Below are 8668 nucleotides of genomic sequence, written 5' to 3' on the forward strand. Positions count from 1 at the left end.
GAGCAGAGGCAGGAGCAGGAGCAGGTGCAGGAGCAAGAGCATCAGAGGAGCATCAGAGGAGCAGGAGCAGGAGCAGGAGCAGGAGCAACAACAGGAGCAGGAGCAACAGAGGAGCATCAGAGGAGCAGGAGCAGGAGCAGGAGCAGGAGCAGGAGCAGGTGCAGGAGCAGAAGCAGGAGCAGGAGCAGGTGCAGGAGCAAGAGCATCAGAGGAGCATCAGAGGAGCAGGAGCAGGAGCAGGAGCAGGAGCAGGAACAGGAGCAGGAGCATCAGAGGAGCATCAGAGGAGCAGGAGCAGGAGCAGGAGCAGGAGCAGGAGCATCAGAGGAGCATCAGAGGAGCATCAGAGGAGCATCAGAGGAGCATCAGAGGAGCATCAGAGGAGCATCAGAGGAGCATCAGTGGAGCATCAGTGGAGCATCAGAGGAGCATCAGAGGAGCATCAGAGGAGCATCAGAGGAGCAACAGAGGAGCATCAGAGGAGCATCAGAGGAGCATCAGAGGAGCATCAGAGGAGCATCAGAGGAGCATCAGAGGAGCATGAGAGGAGCATCAGTGTAGCATCAGAGGAGCATCAGAGGAGCATCAGAGGAGCATCAGAGGAGCATCAGAGGAGCAACAGAGGAGCATCAGAGGAGCAACAGAGGAGCATCAGAGGAGCATCAGAGAAGCATCAGAGGAGCCTCAGAGGAGCATCGGAGGAGCATCAGAGGAGCATCAGAGGAGCATCAGAGGAGCATCAGAGGAGCATCAGAGGAGCATCAGAGGAGCATCAGAGGAGCATCAGAGGAGCCTCAGAGGAGCCTCAGAGGAGCATCAGAGGAGCATCAGAGGAGCATCAGAGGAGCATCAGAGGAGCATCAGAGGAGCATCAGTGGAGCATCAGAGCAGCATCAGAGGAGCATCAGAGGAGCATCAGAGGAGCATCAGAGGAGCATCAGAGGAGCATCAGAGGAGCATCAGAGGAGCATCAGAGGAGCATCAGAGGAGCATCAGTGGAGCATCAGAGGAGCATCAGAGGAGCATCAGAGGAGCATCAGAGGAGCATCAGAGGAGCATCAGTGGAGCATCAGAGCAGCATCAGAGGAGCATCAGAGGAGCATCAGAGGAGTATCAGAGGAGCATCAGAGGAGCATCAGAGGAGCATCAGAGGAGCATCAGAGGAGCATCAGAGGAGCATCAGAGGAGCATCAGAGGAGCATCAGTGGAGCATCAGTGGAGCATCAGAGGAGCATCAGTGGAGCATCAGAGGAGCATCAGAGGAGCATCAGAGGAGCATCAGAGGAGCATGAGAGGAGCATCAGAGGAGCATCAGAGGAGCATCAGAAGAGCATCAGAGGAGCATCAGAGGAGCATCAGAGGAGCATCAGAGGAGCATCAGAGGAGCATCAGAGGAGCATCAGAGGAGCAACAGAGGAGCATCAGAGGAGCGACAGAGGAGCAACAGAGGAGCAGGAGCAGGAGCAGGTGCAGGTGCAGGAGCAGAAGCAGGAGCAGGAGCAGGTGCAGGTGCAGGAGGAAGAGCATCAGAGGAGCATCAGAGGAGCAGGAGCAGGAGCAGGAGCAGGAGCAGGAACAGGAGCAGGAGCATCAGAGGAGCATCAGAGGAGCAGGAGCAGGAGCAGGAGCAGGAGCAGGAGCATCAGAGGACCATCATAGGAGCATCAGAGGAGCATCAGAGGAGCATCAGAGGAGCATCAGAGGAGCATCAGAGGAGCATCAGAGGAGCATCAGAGGAGCATCAGAGGAGCATCAGAGGAGCATCAGTGGAGCATCAGTGGAGCATCAGAGGAGCATCAGAGGAGCATCAGAGGAGCATCAGAGGAGCAACAGAGGAGCATCAGAGGAGCATCAGAGGAGCATCAGAGGAGCATCAGAGGAGCATCAGAGGAGCATCAGAGGAGCATCAGTGTAGCATCAGAGGAGCATCAGAGGAGCATCAGAGGAGCATCAGAGGAGCAACAGAGGAGCATCAGAGGAGCAACAGAGGAGCATCAGAGGAGCATCAGAGAAGCATCAGAGGAGCCTCAGAGGAGCATCGGAGGAGCATCAGAGGAGCATCAGAGGAGCATCAGAGGAGCATCAGAGGAGCATCAGAGGAGCATCAGAGGAGCATCAGAGGAGCCTCAGAGGAGCCTCAGAGGAGCATCAGAGGAGCATCAGAGGAGCATCAGAGGAGCATCAGAGGAGCATCAGAGGAGCAACAGAGGAGCATCAGAGGAGCATCAGAGGAGCCTCAGAGGAGCATCAGAGGAGCATCAGAGGAGCATCAGAGGAGCATTAGAGGAGCATCAGAGGAGCATCAGAGGAGCATCAGAGGAGCATCAGAGGAGCAACAGAGGAGCATCAGAGGAGCAACAGAGGAGCATCAGAGGAGCATCAGAGGAGCATCAGAGGAGCATCAGAGGAGCATCAGAGTAGCATCAGTGGAGCATCAGAGGAGCATCAGAGGAGCATCAGAGGAGCATCAGAGGAGCATCAGAGGAGCATCAGAGGAGCATCAGTGGAGCATCAGTGGAGCATCAGAGGAGCATCAGAGGAGCATCAGAGGAGCATCAGAGGAGCAACAGAGGAGCATCAGAGGAGCATCAGAGGAGCATCAGAGGAGCATCAGAGGAGCATCAGAGGAGCATCAGAGGAGCATCAGAGGAGCATCAGTGTAGCATCAGAGGAGCATCAGAGGAGCATCAGAGGAGCATCAGAGGAGCATCAGAGGAGCAACAGAGGAGCATCAGAGGACAACAGAGGAGCATCAGAGAAGCATCAGAGAAGCATCAGAGGAGCATCGGAGGAGCATCAGAGGAGCATCAGAGGAGCATCAGAGGAGCATCAGAGGAGCATCAGAGGAGCATCAGAGGAGCATCAGAGGAGCATCAGTGGAGCATCAGAGAGGCATCAGAGGAGCATCAGAGGAGCATCAGAGGAGCATCAGAGGAGCATCAGAGGAGCATCAGAGGAGCATCAGAGGAGCATCAGAGGAGCATCAGAGGAGCATCAGTGGAGCATCAGAGGAGCATCAGAGGAGCATCAGAGGAGCATCAGAGGAGCATCAGAGGAGCATCAGTGCAGCATCAGAGCAGCATCAGAGGAGCATCAGAGGAGCATCAGAGGAGCATCAGAGGAGCATCAGAGGAGCATCAGAGGAGCATCAGAGGAGCATCAGAGGAGCATCAGTGGAGCATCAGAGGAGCATCAGAGGAGCATCAGTGGAGCATCAGAGGAGCATCAGAGGAGCATCAGAGGAGCATCAAAGGAGCATCAGAGGAGCATCAGAGGAGCATCAGAGGAGCATCAGAGGAGCATCAGAGGAGCATCAGAGGAGCATCAGAGGAGCATCAGAGGAGCATCAGAGGAGCATCAGAGGAGCATCAGAGGAGCATCAGAGGAGTATCAGAGGAGCATCAGAGGAGCATCAGAGGAGCATCAGAGGAGCAACAGAGGAGCATCAGAGGAGCAACAGAGGAGCAGGAGCAGGAGCAGGAGCAGGTGCAGGAGCAGAAGCAGAAGCAGGAGCAGGTGCAGGAGCAAGAGCATCAGAGGAGCATCAGAGGAGCAGGAGCAGGAGCAGGAGCAGGAGCAGGAACAGAAGCAGGAGCATCAGAGGAGCATCAGAGGAGCAGGAGCAGGAGCAGGAGCAGGAGCAGGAGCATCAAAGGAGCATCAGAGGAGCATCAGAGGAGCATCAGAGGAGCATCAGTGGAGCATCAGTGGAGCATCAGAGGAGCATCAGAGGAGCATCAGAGGAGCATCAGAGGAGCAACAGAGGAGCATCAGAGGAGCATCAGAGGAGCATCAGAGGAGCATCAGAGGAGCATCAGAGGAGCATCAGAGGAGCATCAGTGTAGCATCAGAGGAGCATCAGAGGAGCATCAGAGGAGCATCAGAGGAGCAACAGAGGAGCATCAGAGGAGCAACAGAGGAGCATCAGAGAAGCATCAGAGAAGCATCAGAGGAGCCTCGGAGGAGCATCAGAGGAGCATCAGAGGAGCATCAGAGGAGCATCAGAGGAGCCTCAGAGGAGCCTCAGAGGAGCATCAGAGGAGCATCAGAGGAGCATCAGATGAGCATCAGAGGAGCATCAGAGGAGCATCAGAGGAGCATCAGAGGAGCATCAGAGGAGCAACAGAGGAGCATCAGAGGAGCATCAGAGGAGCCTCAGAGGAGCCTCAGAGGAGCATCAGAGGAGCATCAGAGGAGCATCAGAGGAGCATCAGAGGAGCATCAGAGGAGCCTCAGAGGAGCCTCAGAGGAGCATCAGAGGAGCATCAGAGGAGCATCAGAGGAGCATCAGAGGAGCATCAGAGGAGCATCAGAGGAGCATCAGAGGAGCATCAGAGGAGCAACAGAGGAGCATCAGAGGAGCATCAGAGGAGCCTCAGAGGAGCCTCAGAGGAGCATCAGAGGAGCATCAGAGGAGCATCAGAGGAGCATCAGAGGAGCATCAGAGGAGCATCAGAGGAGCCTCAGAGGAGCGTCAGAGGAGCATCAGAGGAGCATCAGAGGAGCATCAGAGGAGCATCAGAGGAGAATCAGAAGAGCATCAGAGGAGCATCAGAGGAGCAACAGAGGAGCATCAGAGGAGCATCAGAGGAGCCTCAGAGGAGCCTCAGAGGAGCATTAGAGGAGCATCAGAGGAGCATCAGAGGAGCATCAGAGGAGCATCAGAGGAGCATCAGAGGAGCATCAGTGGAGCATCAGTGGAGCATCGGAGGAGCATCAGAGGAGCATCTGAGGAGCATCAGAGGAGCAACAGAGGAGCATCAGAGGAGCATCAGAGGAGCATCAGAGGAGCATCAGAGGAGCATCAGAGTAGCATCAGTGGAGCATCAGAGGAGCATCAGTTGAGCATCAGTGGAGCATCAGAGGAGCATCAGTGGAGCATCAGAGGAGCATCAGAGGAGCATCAGAGGAGCATCAGAGGAGCATCAGTGGAGCATCAGAGGAGCATCAGAGGAGCATCAGAGGAGAATCAGAGGAGCATCAGAGGAGCATCAGAGGAGCATCAGAGGAGCATCAGAGGAGCATCAGAGGAGCATCAGAGGAGCATCAGAGGAGCATCAGAGGAGCATCAGTGGAGCATCAGAGGAGCATCAGAGGAGCATCAGTGGAGCATCAGAGGAGCATCAGAGGAGCATCAGAGGAGCATCAGAGGAGCATCAGAGGAGCATCAGAGGAGCATCAGAGGAGCATCAGAGGAGCATCAGAGGAGCATCAGAGGAGAATCAGAGGAGCATCAGAGGAGCATCAGAGGAGCATCAGAGGAGCATCAGAGGTGCATCAGTGGAGCATCAGTGGAGCATCAGAGGAGCATCAGAGGAGCATCAGAGGAGCATCAGAGGAGCAACAGAGGAGCATCAGAGGAGCATCAGAGGAGCAGGAGCAGGTGCAGGAGCAGAAGCAGGAGCAGGTGCAGGAGCAGAAGCAGGAGCAGGTGCAGGAGCAGAAGCAGGAGCAGGAGCAGGTGCAGGAGCAAGAGCATCAGAGGAGCATCAGAGGAGCAGGAGCAGGAGCAGGAGCAGGAGCAGGAACAGGAGCAGGAGCAACAGAGGAGCATCAGAGGAGCAGGAGCAGGAGCAGGAGCAGGAGCAGGAGCAGGTGCAGGAGCAGAAGCAGGAGCAGGAGCAGGTGCAGGAGCAAGAGCATCAGAGGAGCATCAGAGGAGCAGGAGCAGGAGCAGGAGCAGGAGCAGGAACAGGAGCAGGAGCATCAGAGGAGCATCAGAGGAGCAGGAGCAGGAGCAGGAGCAGGAGCAGGAGCATCAGAGGAGCATCAGAGGAGCATCAGAGGAGCATCAGAGGAGCATCAGAGGAGCATCAGAGGAGCATCAGAGGAGCATCAGAGGAGCATCAGAGGAGCATCAGTGGAGCATCAGTGGAGCATCAGAGGAGCATCAGAGGAGCATCAGAGGAGCATCAGAGGAGCAACAGAGGAGCATCAGAGGAGCATCAGAGGAGCATCAGAGGAGCATCAGAGGAGCATCAGAGGAGCATCAGAGGAGCATCAGAGGAGCATCAGTGTAGCATCAGAGGAGCATCAGAGGAGCATCAGAGGAGCATCAGAGGAGCATCAGAGGAGCAACAGAGGAGCATCAGAGGAGCAACAGAGGAGCATCAGAGGAGCATCAGAGAAGCATCAGAGGAGCCTCAGAGGAGCATCGGAGGAGCATCAGAGGAGCATCAGAGGAGCATCAGAGGAGCATCAGAGGAGCATCAGAGGAGCATCAGAGGAGCATCAGAGGAGCATCAGAGGAGCCTCAGAGGAGCATCAGAGGAGCATCAGAGGAGCATCAGAGGAGCATCAGAGGAGCATCAGAGGAGCATCAGAGGAGCATCAGAGGAGCAACAGAGGAGCATCAGAGGAGCATCAGAGGAGCCTCAGAGGAGCCTCAGAGGAGCATCAGAGGAGCATCAGAGGAGCATCAGAGGAGCATCAGAGGAGCATCAGAGGAGCATCAGAGGAGCCTCAGAGGAGCGTCAGAGGAGCGTCAGAGGAGCATCAGAGGAGCATCAGAGGAGCATCAGAGGAGCATCAGAGGAGCATCAGAGGAGAATCAGAGGAGCATCAGAGGAGCATCAGAGGAGCATCAGAGGAGCATCAGAGGAGCATCAGAGGAGCATCAGAGGAGCATCAGAGGAGCAACAGAGGAGCAGGAGCAGGAGCAGGAGCAGGTGCAGGAGCAGAAGCAGGAGCAGGTGCAGGAGCAGAAGCAGGAGCAGGAGCAGGTGCAGGAGCAAGAGCATCAAAGGAGCATCAGAGGAGCAGGAGCAGGAGCAGGAGCAGGAGCAGGAACAGGAGCAGGAGCAACAGAGGAGCATCAGAGGAGCAGGAGCAGGAGCAGGAGCAGGAGCAGGAGCAGGTGCAGGAGCAGAAGCAGGAGCAGGAGCAGGTGCAGGAGCAAGAGCATCAGAGGAGCATCAGAGGAGCAGGAGCAGGAGCAGGAGCAGGAGCAGGAACAGGAGCAGGAGCATCAGAGGAGCATCAGAGGAGCAGGAGCAGGAGCAGGAGCAGGAGCAGGAGCATCAGAGGAGCATCAGAGGAGCATCAGAGGAGCATCAGAGGAGCATCAGAGGAGCATCAGAGGAGCATCAGAGGAGCATCAGAGGAGCATCAGAGGAGCATCAGTGGAGCATCAGTGGAGCATCAGAGGAGCTTCAGAGGAGCATCAGAGGAGCATCAGAGGAGCAACAGAGGAGCATCAGAGGAGCATCAGAGGAGCATCAGAGGAGCATCAGAGGAGCATCAGAGGAGCATCAGAGGAGAATCAGAGGAGCATCAGAGGAGCATCAGAGGAGCATCAGAGGAGCATCAGAGGTGCATCAGTGGAGCATCAGAGGAGCATCAGAGGAGCAACAGAGGAGCATCAGAGGAGCATCAGAGGAGCAGGAGCAGGTGCAGGAGCAGAAGCAGGAGCAGGTGCAGGAGCAGAAGCAGGAGCAGGTGCAGGAGCAGAAGCAGGAGCAGGAGCAGGTGCAGGAGCAAGAGCATCAGAGGAGCATCAGAGGAGCAGGAGCAGGAGCAGGAGCAGGAGCAGGAACAGGAGCAGGAGCAACAGAGGAGCATCAGAGGAGCAGGAGCAGGAGCAGGAGCAGGAGCAGGAGCAGGTGCAGGAGCAGAAGCAGGAGCAGGAGCAGGTGCAGGAGCAAGAGCATCAGAGGAGCATCAGAGGAGCAGGAGCAGGAGCAGGAGCAGGAACAGGAACAGGAGCAGGAGCATCAGAGGAGCATCAGAGGAGCAGGAGCAGGAGCAGGAGCAGTAGCAGGAGCATCAGAGGAGCATCAGAGGAGCATCAGAGGAGCATCAGAGGAGCATCAGAGGAGCATCAGAGGAGCATCAGAGGAGCATCAGAGGAGCATCAGAGGAGCATCAGAGGAGCATCAGTGGAGCATCAGTGGAGCATCAGAGGAGCATCAGAGGAGCATCAGAGGAGCATCAGAGGAGCAACAGAGGAGCATCAGAGGAGCATCAGAGGAGCATCAGAGGAGCATCAGAGGAGCATCAGAGGAGCATCAGAGGAGCATCAGAGGAGCATCAGAGGAGCATCAGAGGAGCATCAGAGGAGCAACAGAGGAGCATCAGAGGAGCGACAGAGGAGCAACAGAGGAGCAGGAGCAGGAGCAGGTGCAGGTGCAGGAGCAGAAGCAGGAGCAGGAGCAGGTGCAGGTGCAGGAGGAAGAGCATCAGAGGAGCATCAGAGGAGCAGGAGCAGGAGCAGGAGCAGGAGCAGGAACAGGAGCAGGAGCATCAGAGGAGCATCAGAGGAGCAGGAGCAGGAGCAGGAGCAGGAGCAGGAGCATCAGAGGACCATCATAGGAGCATCAGAGGAGCATCAGAGGAGCATCAGAGGAGCATCAGAGGAGCATCAGAGGAGCATCAGAGGAGCATCAGAGGAGCATCAGAGGAGCATCAGAGGAGCATCAGTGGAGCATCAGTGGAGCATCAGAGGAGCATCAGAGGAGCATCAGAGGAGCATCAGAGGAGCAACAGAGGAGCATCAGAGGAGCATCAGAGGAGCATCAGAGGAGCATCAGAGGAGCATCAGAGGAGCATCAGAGGAGCATCAGTGTAGCATCAGAGGAGCATCAGAGGAGCATCAGAGGAGCATCAGAGGAGCAACAGAGGAGCATCAGAGGAGCAACAGAGGAGCATCAGAGGAGCATCAGAGAAGCAT

This window comes from Narcine bancroftii, unplaced genomic scaffold (genome assembly GCF_036971445.1).
Source record: "Narcine bancroftii isolate sNarBan1 unplaced genomic scaffold, sNarBan1.hap1 Scaffold_158, whole genome shotgun sequence".
Taxonomy (NCBI): Eukaryota; Metazoa; Chordata; class Chondrichthyes; order Torpediniformes; family Narcinidae; genus Narcine; species Narcine bancroftii.